Genomic DNA, 17,974 nt, shown 5'->3' on the forward strand with positions numbered 1-17,974 from the left:
GAAATGTCGGAACCAAGTGAACACTTAATCCTTCTTCTTCAAGAAGTAATCCGGGTCTTGCAATAATAATCATCCGTAAAGGTGAGATAATATAAGTATCCTCCCAAAGAGTTTACAGGCATCACACCAGATATGTCGGAGTGGATCAATTGCAATATATTTGTGGTCTTGCTATTACTTGAGGGAAATGGTCCTCTTATAAGTTTTCCTTTGGCACATCCCAGACATACACCTTCATGCTCTACATTGAACTTGGCAATACCTGTCACCATCTGTCTCACATTGGGTAGGGCCTCATAATGAAGATGGGCAAACCTCCGGTGCCATAGTTCAGATTGTAGAGATGTGTCGCAAGACATGGCTCCCAATGGACTTCCTCCAACTTGATACAAAGTGTCAACCCTGAACCCAAGAGTAAAAGCATATTTAAAATTTCTTTTCCAAACACGTACCTTTCCATTGATGAATGCCACCTTGAATCCTTTGTCCTTCATTTGCTAAAATGGACACCACGTTCTTCTTGAGATCAGGTACATATAGTACTTCTTGCAAATGAATAGTGTTACCTTGATTCAATTGAAGGGTAACATTCCTCACTCCCTTCACGGGATAGGTGGCATCATCTCCAAGGATGATCTCCAAGTTTGTCTCCTTTTCTATCAGATTAGAGAGGGCTTCCTTGTATCCGGTGAAGTGCCTTGAGGCACCACTATCAATTAAGCAATTTCCCAAAGTGTCTGGAGGAAAGGCAATGGAAAGGGCCGATATAAGATAGTACTCTTTTTGCTTATTGTTAACAACACTGGATTCTTCATACCTGGAGTTCCTTGATTTCTTGGAGGTTCAGCCATTTCCTTGATGTCCCGCATTCCTTTTTCCTTTGCCATTGGACCTGCCATTCCTTTGATCATTGTTGTTGAAGTTGCCCCTAGAATGATTGTGATCATCATCATGTGATGTGTCCCTTCTATTTGGACACCCCCTTGCATAGTGACCAAACTTATTGCAAACAAAGCACCTATCCTTCCTTCCTCCCTTAAATCCAGGCTTTCCATGGAAATGACCTTTAGACCCTGCACTATTTCTCCTTTTGGCATGAGTGGAGAATGCAGTGGGGTTGCTTCTCTTAGAAGGCATTTCTTACTCCATCATTCTTGTTTCTTCTTGAATGCATCTTGACATCAATTCTTCAAACCTTTGAATTCGATCATTGTTGAGGACGGTGGTTCTAAATATATACCACTCAGGTGGGAGTCCTCCAAGGTGGTGAGAGTAAGTTCCCTGTCAAGAATGACTTCTCCAATCAAGAGTAGATCATTATTGATCTTGTAATCCTCAAGAAATAGGATTGAATATCCTCGTCCTTGCCCTTCTTAATATCCTTCAACTTATTCTTGAGAAATAGAATTTGATTAGCATTACTAACCTTGAACATGTCGACCAACCTGTCGTAGATCTCCTTGGAGGTCTTCAATTCGAAGATGTAGGCCACCAGATGCTTGTCAATGGAATCCTTGATAATCTTCTTTGCTTTGAATTCAACCCTATTGTACTTGGTCTTCGCAGCAGCTGGTGCATTTGAAGGAGGTTCAGGGATTTTACCCTGCACATAATCCATCACTTCTTTTTCTTCCAAGGTCAAATCAAGAGACATCTTCCATCCATGATAGTCAGATTTATCATGGAGCTTGTCTTCAACCGAGAAGTAGGATGAGGAACCCATTGAACCTTTTGTCCTTCTCCAACTGTCTTTGGTGATTTCTCTTTCACTCTTCCTTGGGCTTTGTCTTCACCTCAGCTCTGATACCATGTTAATTTTAGGCAACAACGGTATTTTCTACGCTTTAGAGCAATTTTACTTCAATTTCTTATTAGTTCAATATCAATATTTAGATTAGCAATCACATCAACATGATAGTAAAATGCAGATAGAACATAAACATAAATAGTAAAAGACAAGCCAAGACAAGAGTACACAAGATGTGGCACTAGCCAGAGACAAACCCCAATGTGGGGAAACCCTTGATCAATTTTTCTTATAGTCTTTAATAGTTCAGCAGAGAGGGAGATAGTACAATTTACAAATCTGATAATTTATGACAGCAACAAGAGAGCCCTAACCAGAAAAGTAAAACACTGGTCAATAGGGCAGATTTGACCCTCAACAAACCGGTCAACTTTAATCAACTTTGGCCTCCAAACATCAAGATAAAACAACTCTCAAAATAGTCAAATTCAACCTTGTCAAAGTCTCGTCAAACAGCCCACCTGCGATCAGCCCTAGCTGCAGTCAACGCTGGTCAAATTGTCCAACAATTCAGTCTCTTGAAATTTCGGCCTCCTGAAATTTCGGACGTGTGGAGAGAGAGAGGCCCAAGAATCCGTACCCAATCAATGAGGAGAGGGAGAGAAGTGTGAAGATGAGTGTGTCCAAATGAGGCTAAGTCACCTTCTATTTATATGCAACATTGAGAATGAATAGATGTGACTACTGGGCTTTTGAGCCTACATCAGTTTGCTGGCCAACCTTGAAAATTTGACCATAATCAAAATAAATTCATAACTTCATTTGTACATGTCAGAATCGGATGATCTTTAGATCAATCCTATACCTCTCAGAGAGAGGAATCCAAGAAAAATATCATCTATCATAAATAAGATGACCCATGTGGAGTTTGGCCCTAGTTGCCAATTTTAAAAATACTACTACACTTCACTACGTTTACCAGAGTTCATGTAATGTCCCCATTTTTATTTTTCTTGGATAGTACAGCCAAGGTGGATTTCCAGGGCAGGGGATGGCCAAGTTATGGGAGCAGGTTTATGTCATCAGGGGTTTTGAGGGAATTTTGAGGAGTTTTTATGGGATTTGATGGCATTCGCTTGACATATTTCATCATCCGCATAGTTTGCCTTTCGTTTCCTCGCATTCCGACGACTTTCAAAAATTAGCATTGTTATGGGGCCTAACTTAATTAATTATGCTCGAGGTGGCATTCCGGGGAGATTAATTGATGGAACACCTCAATGTAATAGCTCGTTGGAACTAGAATGACAAGATATACAGGATGAGATGCTGATAAGTGACTTCCAGTGGTCAAAGAGAGTATGGTGGCCAATTTACCATTTCCCCCCATTAAAAAGACATTTTACTTAAGGGAAATATGCTCAATCATTAAAATAATGATAAAATAAGAGCTTCTAGAGGGGTCCATTAGATCTATAAAAATAGGAGGAGGAGGCCATTAAAGTACATCTTGGATTATTGCTATTTTCTATTGATGAGGTTTGGAGAACCTAGTTCCCAACTTCTAAGCCCAGGATGGAAACCCTCGGGTGTGCTAGTGGGTGTTGGATGAAAACCCAACGCTCTTGAGGAGATTTCACTCAGAAATATCACAGTGCTTCATTGGAGTTTTGAGGAGAGTAGTTTTGCAGTAGCAGGTTTGCAGCAGTCTTCTTGTTGGGCCATCTACATCATTGCCAAGGTCATTCATCATCTAGGTTAGAGATCTTTTTTTGGGTTTGCTCAGCTTGCTTGGCAAGCTCAAGTTCCACTATTCCTCGTGTTGATATACTCTTTCTAGTGGATTAATAAAATGACTCAGTGATTTTTATTGTCATCTATCTGTGTATCAATTCGCTGGCTGCGTGTTTATTTTCTATTATGTTGTTGTTCGGGTTCATTTCTGGTATCTACTATTAAATTTCCCATTAGGAATATTACAGTGGTATTAAAGTTGGTGTTCCTGCCAACTTGACAGTTTTAATTGCAGACTGTCGAAGGTCTGTTTTGAAGATGCCAAAAGCATCGTTTTGTTGTAGAAAAAATTGTCCAAGGCATTATCTATTCTACAAAAATTATGTTCAATGTGCTCGACAAATCTCCTTGATATGGTTGACGGCTTAATAATCATTCCACAAATTTGAAAGTCAAAATTATGAGAGGTCATGGAAGATTTCTCAAAGTGGAGGCGAAACTTCATATTTAATTTTGACGTCAATTTAATATATTTTTTATTCGGGTTTCGAGCCCAATCAAATAGGTGAAGGCCGAACTATGGAGGAAAGTGGGGCCAAATTTTATAAAGTTATTCTAAGTGGCCATCAAATATTTTTTTAAAGGGCCAACACCAAATTTCAATTAAGTGCCAAATATTATTTGTGGGGTCGTGATCATTTATTTTACAAAGTGATGGAATTATTTATCAAATTTTTAGACTGTCGTAAAGTAAAATTATTCAGAAGTGAGGTTTGGACACTTGGAGGAATGAATTGTAGGCTGTGATAAATTAACAGATCACATTTTAGAAATCCATCTAATAATTTCAAGGAGACGAGGGCATCATCTTTCTGGTGTAATCTTCTCTATTGCCAAGGAAAATTCCTCATATGTGGGCGTACTTCCTCTCGTTGGAAAGACTCCGCTTCATTCAGGATGAGATTGTATAGGCTAGGCATACTGTTCCGTGTATGATAGGCCATGACCATTAAAAACTCCAAGGCTGAGAGTATTATCTCCACAAGGGGCATCTGTTGATCAGTGGTTCGAGCTAAAATTGTTTCCAGTGGCTTGAATTGTTTTGGGAGGATCGATTTTTTTAGTAGGGCCATGGTCGCTTCAAAGGGATTGATCAACGATTATCAAGGTTATGTATTACAAAGAGAAATTTGCATTCTCTGTGCGGATTTCCACTATATAACAGTGATATTTCCTAATACCATTCGCCGTGAGGAACCGATCTTATTCTCTACAGCGATTCTGGACCGTGATATTATATTGGCCACAATGGTATCGCTCATTGCAGCGATATTGGTTGTCGGGGATTGATTCTAAGTTATAGAGGATGGCTATATTCTTCCTTGTGGTGATTGTACACTTTTCTCAAATGCTGGAAAATCAGCATAATGTTTTGTCAAGGCTAATTGCAACAATATTTTGATTAGCGTTGGTACCAGTGGAGTGTGCACTGTAACTGGCTATAGTTGATGGGTGAGCGCTTAGATCGTGGTCAAAACGAATAGCTGCCATACGTGAAATGCCAGAGACTAAGTTTTTGGGCTAGAACGCACTGAATATCAATCCATTTCTCCAGTTGGCTGATCATAAGAGTCGTTGGTGCCATCTCCATGTGGTCAAGACATGTCGAAGGGAAAGGATCTTGCAGGGTTTGTCAAATAAAGAAGGCCGATATAAAAACTGTTTTCCCACAGGAAGGACTAATAAACTGAAGGGCACCCTGTTGGAGCTAAAACACGGGTTCCTCTAATCCATTATATTTCAAATATATCTGCATAGAGAAAGGAAAAGATGACTGTTCTTGTTGTTTTTATTGTGGTGAAATCCATGTATTAACTTTGTGTGAATTTTCTGAATCATCAAATGTATTAATGAAATCAAAGGAAGTTATTTTGAAATGCCTACTGTCCACTGTGTACATTTGTTGAAATTAAATGTTTGAGAAAACACCTACAACAGTGCACCTCTGAACTATTTGATGAAAGTTGCCTCTGAAAATTTTAATAGCAAAGTCAAGGAAATTTATTGAGAAATTTGAAGGTTTTCCAAGTAGTATTTTATAGTTTGGTGCCTAAGTTACTTGATTCTATGAGATTGTGGAGAGCATAATAACACCTTGTTGTCGCACAGATTGTCACGACAACGCTCAGACCGAGGGCTGTCACCCTGATCCCCGATCTCTCCGTTTAAGCCATCTCCCGAGGCTAAAGGGGGTAGACCCTATGGGACAAAGGGAGACCAACTGTGGACCAGTTGGGTTGGGAGACATAACAAACCGATTTAGCACTTGATTGATTTAGAAATTAATGTACTAGTGCCTTATGGAGTTAATGATGATTATTTATTAAATGCTGCAGAAAGTATAGACCATGTAAAACAATCATTTATCATCAAATAACCCAAACAATGTAAGATATTCAACAAATGCACAACACCTTAACAATGATCCAGCTATTAAACTTCAAGAAAAATTAAATGCTTTAAATGATCATAAAATTTAAATGCTGATCAACTACCACTTTCATATAGCCAACTTGTAAATAAACATTTAAGTGCATTTAGCTATAGAGAAATGGAACATAAATGCCACAAGAAACTCCAAAAAATGAATTTTCAATTTTTTTAGTTAAGCTTTTCAAAAAAAATTTAATTTTTATATTTTTAAATATTTTTATAAAATTTGAAGTCTAAAAAAAATCAAAATAGAACAAAATTAAAATCTAATCTAAAACCATAAAGGAACTTTTTATATATTTTATATTTTAAAATTAAAAATCAGAATAAAGCCTAAATCTATTCTAAACTAAAATTCTAAAAAGGAAACTTTTAACTTTTTTTAAAACGATTTATGATTTTGGATTTGAGAGATCTGTGGTTTTTATCTTTTGAATTGATCGGAGAATCCACAGTATAAACATTTTTGAACCAACGTTTCGAATCCCAAGTGGGATCCATCATCAGGGTTGAAGAATGATGATGGTTCGAAACGTTGGTTCAAAAATGTTTATACTATGGATTCTCCGATCAATTCAAAAGATTTATGATTTATTTATTTATTTTTAAAATCTAACTTTAAACAAAATTAAATCAAAATCTAAAATTAAAGCAAAAAAAATCTAAAACTAGAAAATAATCTAAACTAAAATCTATCTAAAAAAAACTTAAATCAAATCTCGGAAGAATTTAATTTTTTATTTATCAAAATAAACAAAAGCACCTAAACCAAAAATGAAAATGAAACTAAAACAAAAAAACTAAAATTAACTCTTCTTCTTTTTTTTTTTTTTTAAATTTAAAATTTAAAATGAAACAAAACTAAAATTTAAATAAAATCTAAAGAAAAACAAAGCAAAATCGATTCTTTTTTTTGTTGCTTTTTATTATCATATTTTAATTTTTTAAGTTTTAAAATCCTATAAGGAAAACAAAAATCAAAATCTAAACTAAAAGAAATAAAAAATAAACTAAAGCCTAACTAAAAAAAAATCAAATATTAAAATTAATCTAAATCTAGATCAGATAAAGGTCTAACTATATAAATCCAAGCATGTAACCATAAAGTAAACTAAACAAAATCAAAAAAACTTTACCCAAAAATTTAAAACGCACCTCCTAAAATAAACCACGCATAGAGAAATCACTCTTGTTGCCAATATGCAGGTCGAAAGGCGTCCAAGAGAGGAGCAGAGACGATGCTATGGAAGATTGCTGCGCAGAGGCAAGGGCAAGGGATATGACTGCATTGAGTTTACTGCGTGAAGGCAACGGGTTTGGTTGCAGGTTGAGGGACGCAGATGAGTATGGCAGCATGGAGCGTAATGAAACGTGTGGCAGCAAGTGAATGGCAGCGTTACAGCAAAGGAGAAGGAGAAGGAGCTGCGTGGGTGTGGACGGCAACGTGAGGAGGGTTCGAATAGCGACTTGCAGGTTGAAGGGCGTGGGTAGTGTGAGGAAATAGAGACTGCGAGCTGGACAGAGCAGTGTTGAAAGGACGGCGTGAAAGGAAATGCCTTTATATATATATATATATATATATATATATTTTGAGTTTTGTTTGCAGGTACGCAGGAATGGGAGAGCAGCAAATCGAAGGAGGGAGAGCTGATGGTTGAAACGCAACACTATATATATATGCTGGCAACTTTGATGAAAGGATGGTTGAGGGGAAAACAAGCAGCTGGGCAGCATGAGGAAGAAGATAAGTGCAGATTTGGATAGCAATGAAGAGCAGACTAGAAAGAGGAAGGATAGGGGCTGCGTGGTTGATCCAAAGGGAAAAGGGCCAGCGATAGGTGAGGGTGCTAGAGAGAAACGTAGGCTTGGTGAATGCGTGAAATGGACAACAGATTTGCTGTGTGGGAGTGCTAGATGAGCCACAGAAGTTGAGCAACATTTGGAAAGAGAAAGACACAGAGGGAGAAGAGGCCGCTAGTGGGAAAAAGTTGCGTGGAGGTGAGGCAGCAATCCCATAGCCTGCTTAAAAAAAAAAAAAAAAAAAAAAATGTTTTTCTGTAAAATGAAACCCCAGGCAGCAGCAAAGAAATGGCTTGGAAAACCTTGAACCTCTTCAAAAAACTTAATTTAGAGATCAATTGCTTTAGACTTGTCAATTTAACCCTTATAAAAATTTGCCAGATTTTTGAACCCTTAAAAAACAGAAACATGCACCTGCAAAAAAGTGGTTCTAAAGCAAATATTCTTGCTAGCATTGATCCTGAGGCCAAATCTTACCCTCTAGGGCCTAGATCTGGCTTCAAACAAAAATTTCTCCTCAGACCTGTAACCTGCAACCTGAAAACAAACAACCAAAACTTGAAAATGCAAAAAAAATAAATGAAACCCTAAAAACCCTAAGAACCAGCTAAATAATTAGAGTATTTACAGATTTTCGACTCTTAAGCAGCCAGATTTATCAATAATCCACAGTAATATTTTCAGAATTAAACTTTAATGTGAGATACTTCAGAAAACCCTGCATGCATTCATAAAAAATTTCAGATGATAAGCCCGGGATTAAAATTGGCTGGGCTCTTTCAGAAAACACAATCCGAGAGTTGGCTGGTTCAGCCAAGAACTTCCCCTAACGCCCGGTAAACTCAAAACTAAGATTTCCTGCACAGCTTAAAATCAACCATTAACATAGAGGGAAAAAACAATAGTGGAATCTACATCAAATGGAGATATCTGCCATTATATTTCAGAATCTAAACTATCATTCAAACCCCAGAGATCAGACAAGATACCTGTGCCTAAATCAATCTTCATCAAGCTATTATCAATGAGTGAAAATAAAATTATGCAGAAAAATAAAAAATCTTACAGCGTTTCCAGAAGAGTAACACCAGCAAGATTTTTAAACCCCAAAGTCTTTCTTTATTGCACAAAAAATGACTACAAGAGAGCTTTCTTTAACACCAGACTCTCAAATCCAATTTGATCTCAAATGACCCCTAACACCTTATTTAAAAGAAAATTTCTCAATGGCTAGTTCGACTGATCCATGTCAAAATGATCTTGACCATCGATGAGGATCAAAATCCCTTTTAATCTCATCCGTCGAAATTTTAAATGCATTTTAATATATTAAAAAATTAAAACTTTGCATTTATTTTCTCAAAAATTTTGACTTATTATTATTTTATTCTATTTTTTTAATTTTATTTATTTATATTTATTTTTTAATTTTATTTTTAATTTTTAATTTTTTAATTTTTTTAATTTTTTTAATTTTTAATTTTTTATTATTTATATCTTTTACTATTTTTTTTTTTTTTTTCAATTTTTAATTTTTATTTTTAAATGGATCCTCGAACTTAGCCATTGGAAAAATTATCTAGGACCTAGGACTTAGGACTTATGAGGGGATTAAAACATTTTCTAACCCTCAAGACACTTTACATCATGATTTTTTTACAATTTTACATCTCAAGGGGTAAAACCCATTTGACATAGACCCTCATGGGCCACCCAGTTCTGCGACCAAATATAATCTAGCAGATCAACACACTAGGAATCCCTTAAGATTCTAATGACAAAATTCATTCTGGCTTTGGGGTTAAGCTGAAGGAAAACTCTGCCGATCATGGATTGGTGAGACAAAAGACCTTCCGGAACGTAGATTATCACTAGAAAATTAGGTCCACCTAGGCAATTTACATACATGACTCATCTCTGCTAAGATTATTTACAATTTATACATGCAGACTTGGTTTACAACATAACATGATCAGGTCGACGATGACTGTCGAATGGCACGAACACGTTGATCAAGCGCTATCCCTTTTGTGAAAAAGGGGGTGTACTGCTATGGGTTGTTGACACGTATTGGTCAACACACCTGAAGCTACATTGGGTTTGATTCCATGTTAGACAGTGATTTTTGGGCCAAGCTTGTAATTACTAGACGTTGTTTATTGAAGGATGAGTTTGTCGATTTTTGGGTAGCATCGAATGTGCTCTAGATTCGAAATTTTGTTAAGGGCCTAGAACACATGAGATCTCCAAGACCCAGAAATAGTTCGGAGAAATGCCACCCGGATTGTATTTTATTAAAATAATTAATATTTTTAAGGGTTCCTAAGTCTAAACTTAGGAAAATTAAAATATAAATGGGTATTAATGAAAATATGGGTGAGAAGCTTCTAAGAGACAAGGATCAAGTCTAATTTAATCTTAGCCGTTGATTAGAGATTAGATCACAGCCGTTGATTTATCAACAGGAAAAGTATAAAGGAAGACTTGGGGTCAGTTGGAGAACACACACAAGGAGAGCAACACTTCAGCTAATATCGAAATTTTGGGGTGTGGTTTGCTGAGAATTCCGGAGTGAGATTCTAGTGCAGAGGGGCAATTCGGCAAAGGGACTTTTGTCCAAGGCCACGAATACATAGCTGAGAGGCAGAGTAGCACCGGGGAGAGACAACATAGCTCCAGAACGGGTGACACAGAGGCTGGAGGGCTAACGCAGTCACTTAGAGGCAACATTGCGGTTTCTGTGAGGCAGATCGGGCATCTGTTTAGCAAATCGATTTCTGAGCCTGGAAGGCTCACTGGGATGGTGATGTAGCTCCTAGAAGAGGTGACGCAGTTCCAGCTCAGGGCTGGGAGCAACCACCGATGCACAACACTGGGGACGGTGCAGTCACCTGTGGGGTTTGTTCATCTAGTTGCTCGATTTTCCAAAATATCTGTCTTCAGATAGAGGTACTTTTGCCGGGTTTATTCTCTATTGGGTGAGCTGGATTTGGCACCCTAGTTGTATTCAAAAATCTACTTAATAATAAAACCCTCATATCTGTTGCACCGGTTTTCCTGCATTGGGTTTTTCCGAGGACGTTTAGTCCAAAAATAAGTGTGTCCTTTGTGTGATTATCTCATTTATTTTTCAGTATTTGATCTATATATTCATGTAGGCTGCAGTGTATCTGCATTAATATTTTCTGAATGTTTATGAAAATAACTTGTTAAAATGAAGAATACAAGTAGGTAATCCAAATCAATTTACTGCAGTAGGATTTCCGGTTTGCTAGATTTAGAAATTTTCACATGTTATCAAAGCGATTGCAGATCAAGAAGGACTAAAGCCATCGACGAAAGGACAGAGGAAAATCTGTGTGTGAAGACAGTTGTCCCCAGAGACAATGCAGTTTCTAGCCGAGAGAGCAAAAGATGGGTGACGCAGTCACCAAGGGAGGCTCACGCAGAGCTTGCGACAGCTTGATTGGGTGATGTTGTTGCTGTAGAAGGTATCACAGTGGTTACTAGGCCAGCGCAGATACTGTTGAGTCTCGTTTTTTCGGTTGCCATGGCTAGAGGTGCAGCGCAGATTTCATCTGGAGTTGTTGGTGGGGTGCTGATTCTGTTGGAGCAAAAAGGTACCTTGTGGGGCAGAAGCAAAGTAGAGGGAATTAATTCCTCAAAAGATTTATTGCCAAGAAATCTAGATCCAGTGCTGAGCAACAACAAAGAGAGATCAGAGAGGGTTGGTTCGGCAGTGGTTTGCAGAAGGATTTCTGTGAAGGAAATCGAAATTTAGAGGGAGCTTGTTCCTTAGAGGATTTCTAGTTCCAAACAAATCCAAATTTGAGTTTTCTTAGGGCAGCAACGAAAGAGGGAGAAGAGAACCAATTCAACATTCATTTGAGCAGAGATGGTCGTTAATGGACTGAGGGATCAGGACAGGTTGGATGGAGCATCCAACTTCGTCATCTGGAAGGCTAGGATCCTAGCAGTTTTGGATAAAAATCGCATCAAGGATTATGCCTTGAAGACGGTTGTTGTTCCGGTTGATGTTGATCCTCTCAAGAAGTACGAGGAGGCTCAGGCAAAAGCAAAGTGCATGATCTTGGACGGGGTCAAGGATCATGTGATCCCACATATTGTTGAGAAGGACACAATAAGGGAAATGTGGGAGGCCTTGACCACATTGTACGAGGGAACTTTCGTTCAACAGAAGATGTTGCTTGAGAGTCAGCTGAGACAGTTTCAGATGCAGAAGGGAGAAGAAATTGATCCCTTTGTTCTCAGGTTGCAAAGGATTTGTGACCAACTAGCTTCCGTAGGGGCTACAACAAATGGTGAATTTATGGTCAGGACTGCCCTGAATGCAGTCATTTAAGGCTGGGAAACCTTTGTCTAAAGCATCTTGGGCAGGGCTTCTCTTCCTAGTTGGGAGGAGATGTGGGTAGCTCTTCGACAGAAAGAAATCAGACGGTTGACCAATGCGGGAAGCAACAACAAAGGGATCAAAATCAAGGAGGAAGAGGAGGATGCAACTCTCACATCAGCAGGACATCAAGGGCAGCAGAAATGAAAGAAAAAGGACATATCCAAAGTCAGATGCTTCAGATGTGGAGAAATGGTATTTCACCACACAGCGCCCGCGTAAGAAGGGCAAGGAAGAGAAGTCTGACTGAAAGGCTACTCCAGCACAAGCTGACAAGGAGGATGATGATGATTGTTCCATGAGTGCTCATGCACCTCCAGAGAAGAGGTGGGGCGATATTGAGCTATAGTTGAGAGAGCTACAGAAAAAAAGGGCAAGACCCTTGAGGTGCCCAAACTCTTAGATCACATAATGACAGTAGCACTTAATGACAGTAGCAGAATGACAGGAGTCAGTTGGTGTGAGGGATGATGGAGCAACAATGGGAGAGCTAGAGTGCCAAAATTTGAAGCAGCGCAGTAGAGTGTTGCAGCAGTGCGGAAGGCACAAAGCAAATACAACAACAACGCAATAGCATCAGAGGGTCAGCACAGATTAGCAGCAGAGGTAGCTTCAGCGTCAAGGGGCATCTAGACTGACCAACATGTCAGCTTTTGGGTGGCTTTTCAGTTGCTTACTTCTCAGCAACCGAGTTGTAGTGTAGCAGTTAACAGTGGCAATGCTATGGGTAGCATGATGCAGCATATTGAGAGGGAGTTGTAGTACAGATGCAACAGTGACAGTGGCAGTGTCATGGGTAGCAGTACAGATTGCAGCAACGCAGTGGATGAGGGGCAGCAGGCCGAGCATCAGCAGCGCAAAGGACCGATGTCATGGATCACTGTGATACTTCTTCTAAGAATTATTACTAGAGCACATTCCTCACTAAGAGGGAGTGTTGATTTTTGGGTAGCATCGGATGTGCTCTAGCTCCAAAATTTTGTGGAGGGGCTAGAACACATGAGACCTCCAAGGCCCAAAAATCGTTTGGAGAAATGCCACCCAAATTATATTTTATTAAAATAATTAATATTTTTAATGGGGTTCCTAAGTCTAAACTTAGGAAAATTAAAATATTAATGGGTATTAATAAAAATATGGGTGAGAAGCTTCTAAGACACGAGGATCAAGTCTAATTTAATCTTAGTCGTTGATTAGAAATTAGATCACGGTCATTGACTTTCTTAGGGGCGTGGTTTACTGAGAATTTCAGAGTGAGCTTCTAGTGCAAAGAGGGGCAGTTCAGCAGAGGGACTTCCGTCCAAGGCCGAGAATACATAGCAGAGAGGTAGAGCAACACCAGGGAGAGACAACGCAGCTCTAGAAAGGGTGACGCAGAGGCTGGAGGGCTGACGTAGTCACTTAGAGGCAACGCTAGGGTTTCTGTGAGGCAGATTGGGCATTCATTCAACAAATTGATTTTTGAGTCGGGAAGGCTCACTGGGAGGGAGACAGCTCCTAGAGGAGGTGACACAGTTCTAGCGTAGAGCTGGGAGCAACCATCGTTGCACAACACTAGGGACAACGTGGTCAACTGTGGGGTTTGTTCATTCAGTTGCTGGATTTGCCAAAATATTTGTCTCCGGATAGAGGTACTTTTGTCATGTTTATTCTCTATTGGGTGAGACGGATTTGGCACCCTAGTTGTATTCAAAAATCTGCTTAATAATAAAACCCTCATATCTGTTGAACCAGTTTTCCTGCATTGAGTTTTTTCGGGGACGTTTAGTCCAAAAACAAGTGTGTCCTTTGTGTGATTGTCTCATTTATTTTCGATACTTGATTTGTATATTGGTGTAGGTTGCAGTGTATCTACATTAATATTTTCTGAATGTTTCTCAAAATAACTGGTTAAAATGAAGAATAGAAGTAGGTAATGCAAATCAGTTTACTGTAGTAGGGTTTCAGGTTTGTTACATTCAGAAATTTTCACAAAGTTCTGGGTGTGAACGATAGGTGTTCCTGCTAATAAAGAGAAGATTTTAGGCTTGCTCGAGTGGGATGATTGTGTTGTAAACAAACCTGGTTCCCTTATCCCAATCGCTGTGATATTAAGTTAATGATTTTCATCACTATCCAAGCTTGTAATTCACAGTGATAAAATCTATGAAACTCAGTAAAAAGCAAATTTGGTTGTTATCCCTGTTGAAGTTTAGAACTGTGAAAATTATATTTGTGCGGTAATACCTACAATAGAGGGGAACCAAACTGTTTGATTAAATGCATCGCTAAGCCTCATTATCACAGGAGTTCTTGTCATTGTTGGGCTAAACCATGGAGGAACTCCTAAACAAATTTCAGAGGTTTAACAATGCAGAAGTTGGTTCCATGGAACACCATGCACCCAAACAGAACAACAAACCCTTCTCTAAGAAAGTGCATAATATGCTCCAACAGAATCATCTAAGGGATTTACAAAAGGAAAAAGAAGTGGGGAATTGGCTTTTCGTACTTGGGTCAGATTTAAAGGTTGGAAGATCAAGAGATAACCTCACATTGGAAGAGTTGGAATCTTATCTGTCCAAGGTGATGTGAAAATTTCTAAATAGAAATCCTACTGCAGTGAATAATATTATTTCTTCCACTTATTACTTCAGAAATAAATTATCTACTGTATTCTTACGGCAAATATCGAAATATATTCTACTGCAGTCTTCACAATTAAAACATTGCAGAAAGTAAATGTAAGTAAAATGCTAGCACAAATACAATCACAATGACAATTATTTTTGGACAATTGTCCCCCGGAAAATCCAATGTGGGAAAATCAGTGCAGCAGATGAGGGTTTTATTATTCTTCAGCAAAAATCTTCAAGTACAAATTACACCCAGCAGTATAGAACTAGGCTTTCTGAGAAAAATTTACAGACGTTCCTGAACAAGTATCTAACACGAGAGAAAAGTTCCTCCACCCTCTATGTCTTTTTGGCTTGCCCAAGGTCACTTTCTCTGGCCCCTGGGCTAGCCTGCGCAGTGCCTGCATCATGCAAGCCAGTGCTACACCTCCCAATGTCAATCTACCCAACGATGTTCTTTTACTGCTTTGCATCTTCATCCCTGTCACTCTGACCGATGTTGGACTCTCTCTGTCACTCCTCCACCTGCAACTCTCCCTCTGAATCGATTTTCCTTTGCCAAACTTCGACCAGTGAGAAAATCGATTTTACTTGGGCAACTGAGTATCTGCCTGGTGTATTTTCCAAATGAACCTCAAGCCCCTTCTTATATCTTCTTGTTCGATAACCAACGACCTAGATTAAATCTTAATCAAAGGCTCAGATCGTTTTGGCTTGATCCATGTCTTTTTCTAAAAGTTTCTCCCATGATTAGATTAATACCAATTGATATTTTAATTTTCCTAAGTTTAGACTTAGGAACCCTATTAAAAATATTAATTATTTTAATAAAATAACTTTTGGGTGGAATTTCCCAAAATGCTTTCTGGATTCTTTGGAATGCATGTGCCCAAGCTTCCTTGCAAAATTTGAGGCTTATAGCACATCCGATACTACCCCGAATCAACACTCCCTCTTAGCGAGGAATGTGTTCTAGCAATATATTGTTGCTGCATATTGCTATGACTCTGAAGCATCGCCCTCTGCACTGCTGATGTCTGACATGCTGTCCACCAACTACTGTGTCTCTGTTGTAACTGTAATGTTACCTTTGACACGTCCACTGCCAATGCTACATCTGTACTACAACTCCCTCTGAATTTTTGCGTTTGTGCTGCTGCCGGCACTGCCACTGCCAACTGTCCCTGCACTGCAAACTATTGCTGTTACTGAAACGGATTTTCAACCATACTCAACTGCTCTCTGAACTAAGTGAACTTAGCTCTTCCAAGAGCCTTTGTGAGTATATCGGCCACCTGCTCTCTTGTGGGAACACACTCTAGCTGTACTGCCCCACACTGAACAGTCTTTGATAAAGTGACAACGGATATCTATATGTTTCGATCGATCATGAAATACTGGATTTTCAGAGAGTTTGATGCAACTTTGATTATCGATGTAAACCTTGGTTGCTTCCATCCTTTTTCTGAATAGGCTCACAAGCAATTTTTTGAGCCATATGGCTTCGCATGTAGCTGTGCTGGCTGCCATATATTCTGCTTTTGTTGAACTCAGTGCTACTGATTTCTGCGTCCTGTTGCACCAAGATATCATCCCTGATCCAACACTGAAGCAGTACCCTGTGGTACCTTTTTGGTCTGCTAAATTACTTGCTCAATCTGCATCGGTGAACCCATTCAAACTGATGTCCTCCCCTCTAGAGTACTTCAACCCATATTTGACTGTTCCACGTACATACCTAAAAATGTCTCTTGTCGCTGCCCAATGCACCCTTTTTGGTTACACCATGAACAGACTAAGAGTGTTGATAGCAAAACAAATGTTTGGCCTAGTGTTGACCAGATACATAAGCGACCCAATGAGCTGCCTATACAAGGTGGGATCTAAACAATGTAAACTTTGAAACGGAACTGATACGATTACCCGTTTCAATGAGGTAGCAAAAAAGTCAACCGATTTTGAAAAGTGGTGACATAGAATACATATATATTTTTTTCGAAGCATATTTTTGACACTTTAAATTTTCTTATGTATCAAATATAAATATTTGTTTTTAAATGTTAGTGATTTTCATGCTAATTTTGAAACGTGTTGATGCAGCATCAACCCCTTTTTTTAGAGGGCTTAATTTTTACACTTTATATTTTCTAATATATTAACTATGGATATATTTTTTTAAATGTTACATTTCTTGACACTCTAAATTTTTTAATATCCAATTGTTTTTTAAATGTTGATTACTTAAAAAAACGAATATAAAAATATATATAAAAAAAGACAAAAAAAAACATAAAAAATGTAAAAAAGAATATCTTGTAGACGATATATATATATATATATATATATAAATACAACAGTTTTAAAAAACTATTAAAAAAACAAAAAAGCTTAAAAACAAACCTGATTTCAAAAAAAAAAAAAAAAACAAGAAAAACCAAAAAAATTAAACAATTTTAAATAATTTAAAAACAAACTAACAAAAGTTAAAAAACTACTAAAATTAAATTTAAAAAATTTAAAAAACATAAATAAATATAAGAAACATAAAAAAACAAATTAAAAAAAAAACATAGTTAATTAAATTTTTTAGAACATTAATGTTAAAATCTAAAAAAAAAAATAATGAAAAAAACGTAATAAAAATAAATAAAAATAAAAGATTGCAGGGTAGGGCTGAAATCCGATTTCAACCCCGCCCACTTAAAAAAGAATATATATATATATACACAATTTTTTTTTATAAGTAGGCGGGGCTGAAATTTGATTCTCAAAATCAGATTTCAGCCTCGCCCACTTATATATATATATATATATAACAAAGAAAAAAAAATTGTTACTAATTTATTTATTTATTTTTATTTATTTTTTTAAGTGGGTGGCGTTGAAAATCAGATTTCAGCCCTGCCCAAGGCTCGGGGGGTCGCGGTCCTGGGCGGGCAGAGCTACATTCAACTCTTCCTACCCAAGGTCACGCACCCAGGGCCCTTGGGCGGGGCTGAAGTCTGATATCGGACTTCAGCCCCGCCCAAGGGCCTGGGGGGCGCGGCACTAGGCGGGTGGATCTACATGCGGGCTGCACCCCCTCGGGCCCCTGGGAGGCACTGAAATCCGATTCTCAGAATTGTATTTCAGCGCCACTCCCTTAAAAAAAATATTATTAACGAAAAAAGAAAA

The 17,974-nt window shown here is 38.2% G+C and overlaps 1 protein-coding gene across 3 annotated transcripts in view; it reads right to left on the minus strand.

Moving 5' to 3' along the window:
- LOC149261889 (uncharacterized) overlaps positions 1 to 17,974 on the minus strand; it is a 347,563-nt gene that overhangs the window by 35,103 nt on the left and 294,486 nt on the right. The gene's annotated exons all lie outside the window — the stretch shown is intronic.

This window comes from Pinus tabuliformis, chromosome 6 (genome assembly GCF_031772625.1).
Source record: "Pinus tabuliformis cultivar Carrire ecotype Pingquan chromosome 6, CPIR1, whole genome shotgun sequence".
Taxonomy (NCBI): Eukaryota; Viridiplantae; Streptophyta; class Pinopsida; order Pinales; family Pinaceae; genus Pinus; species Pinus tabuliformis.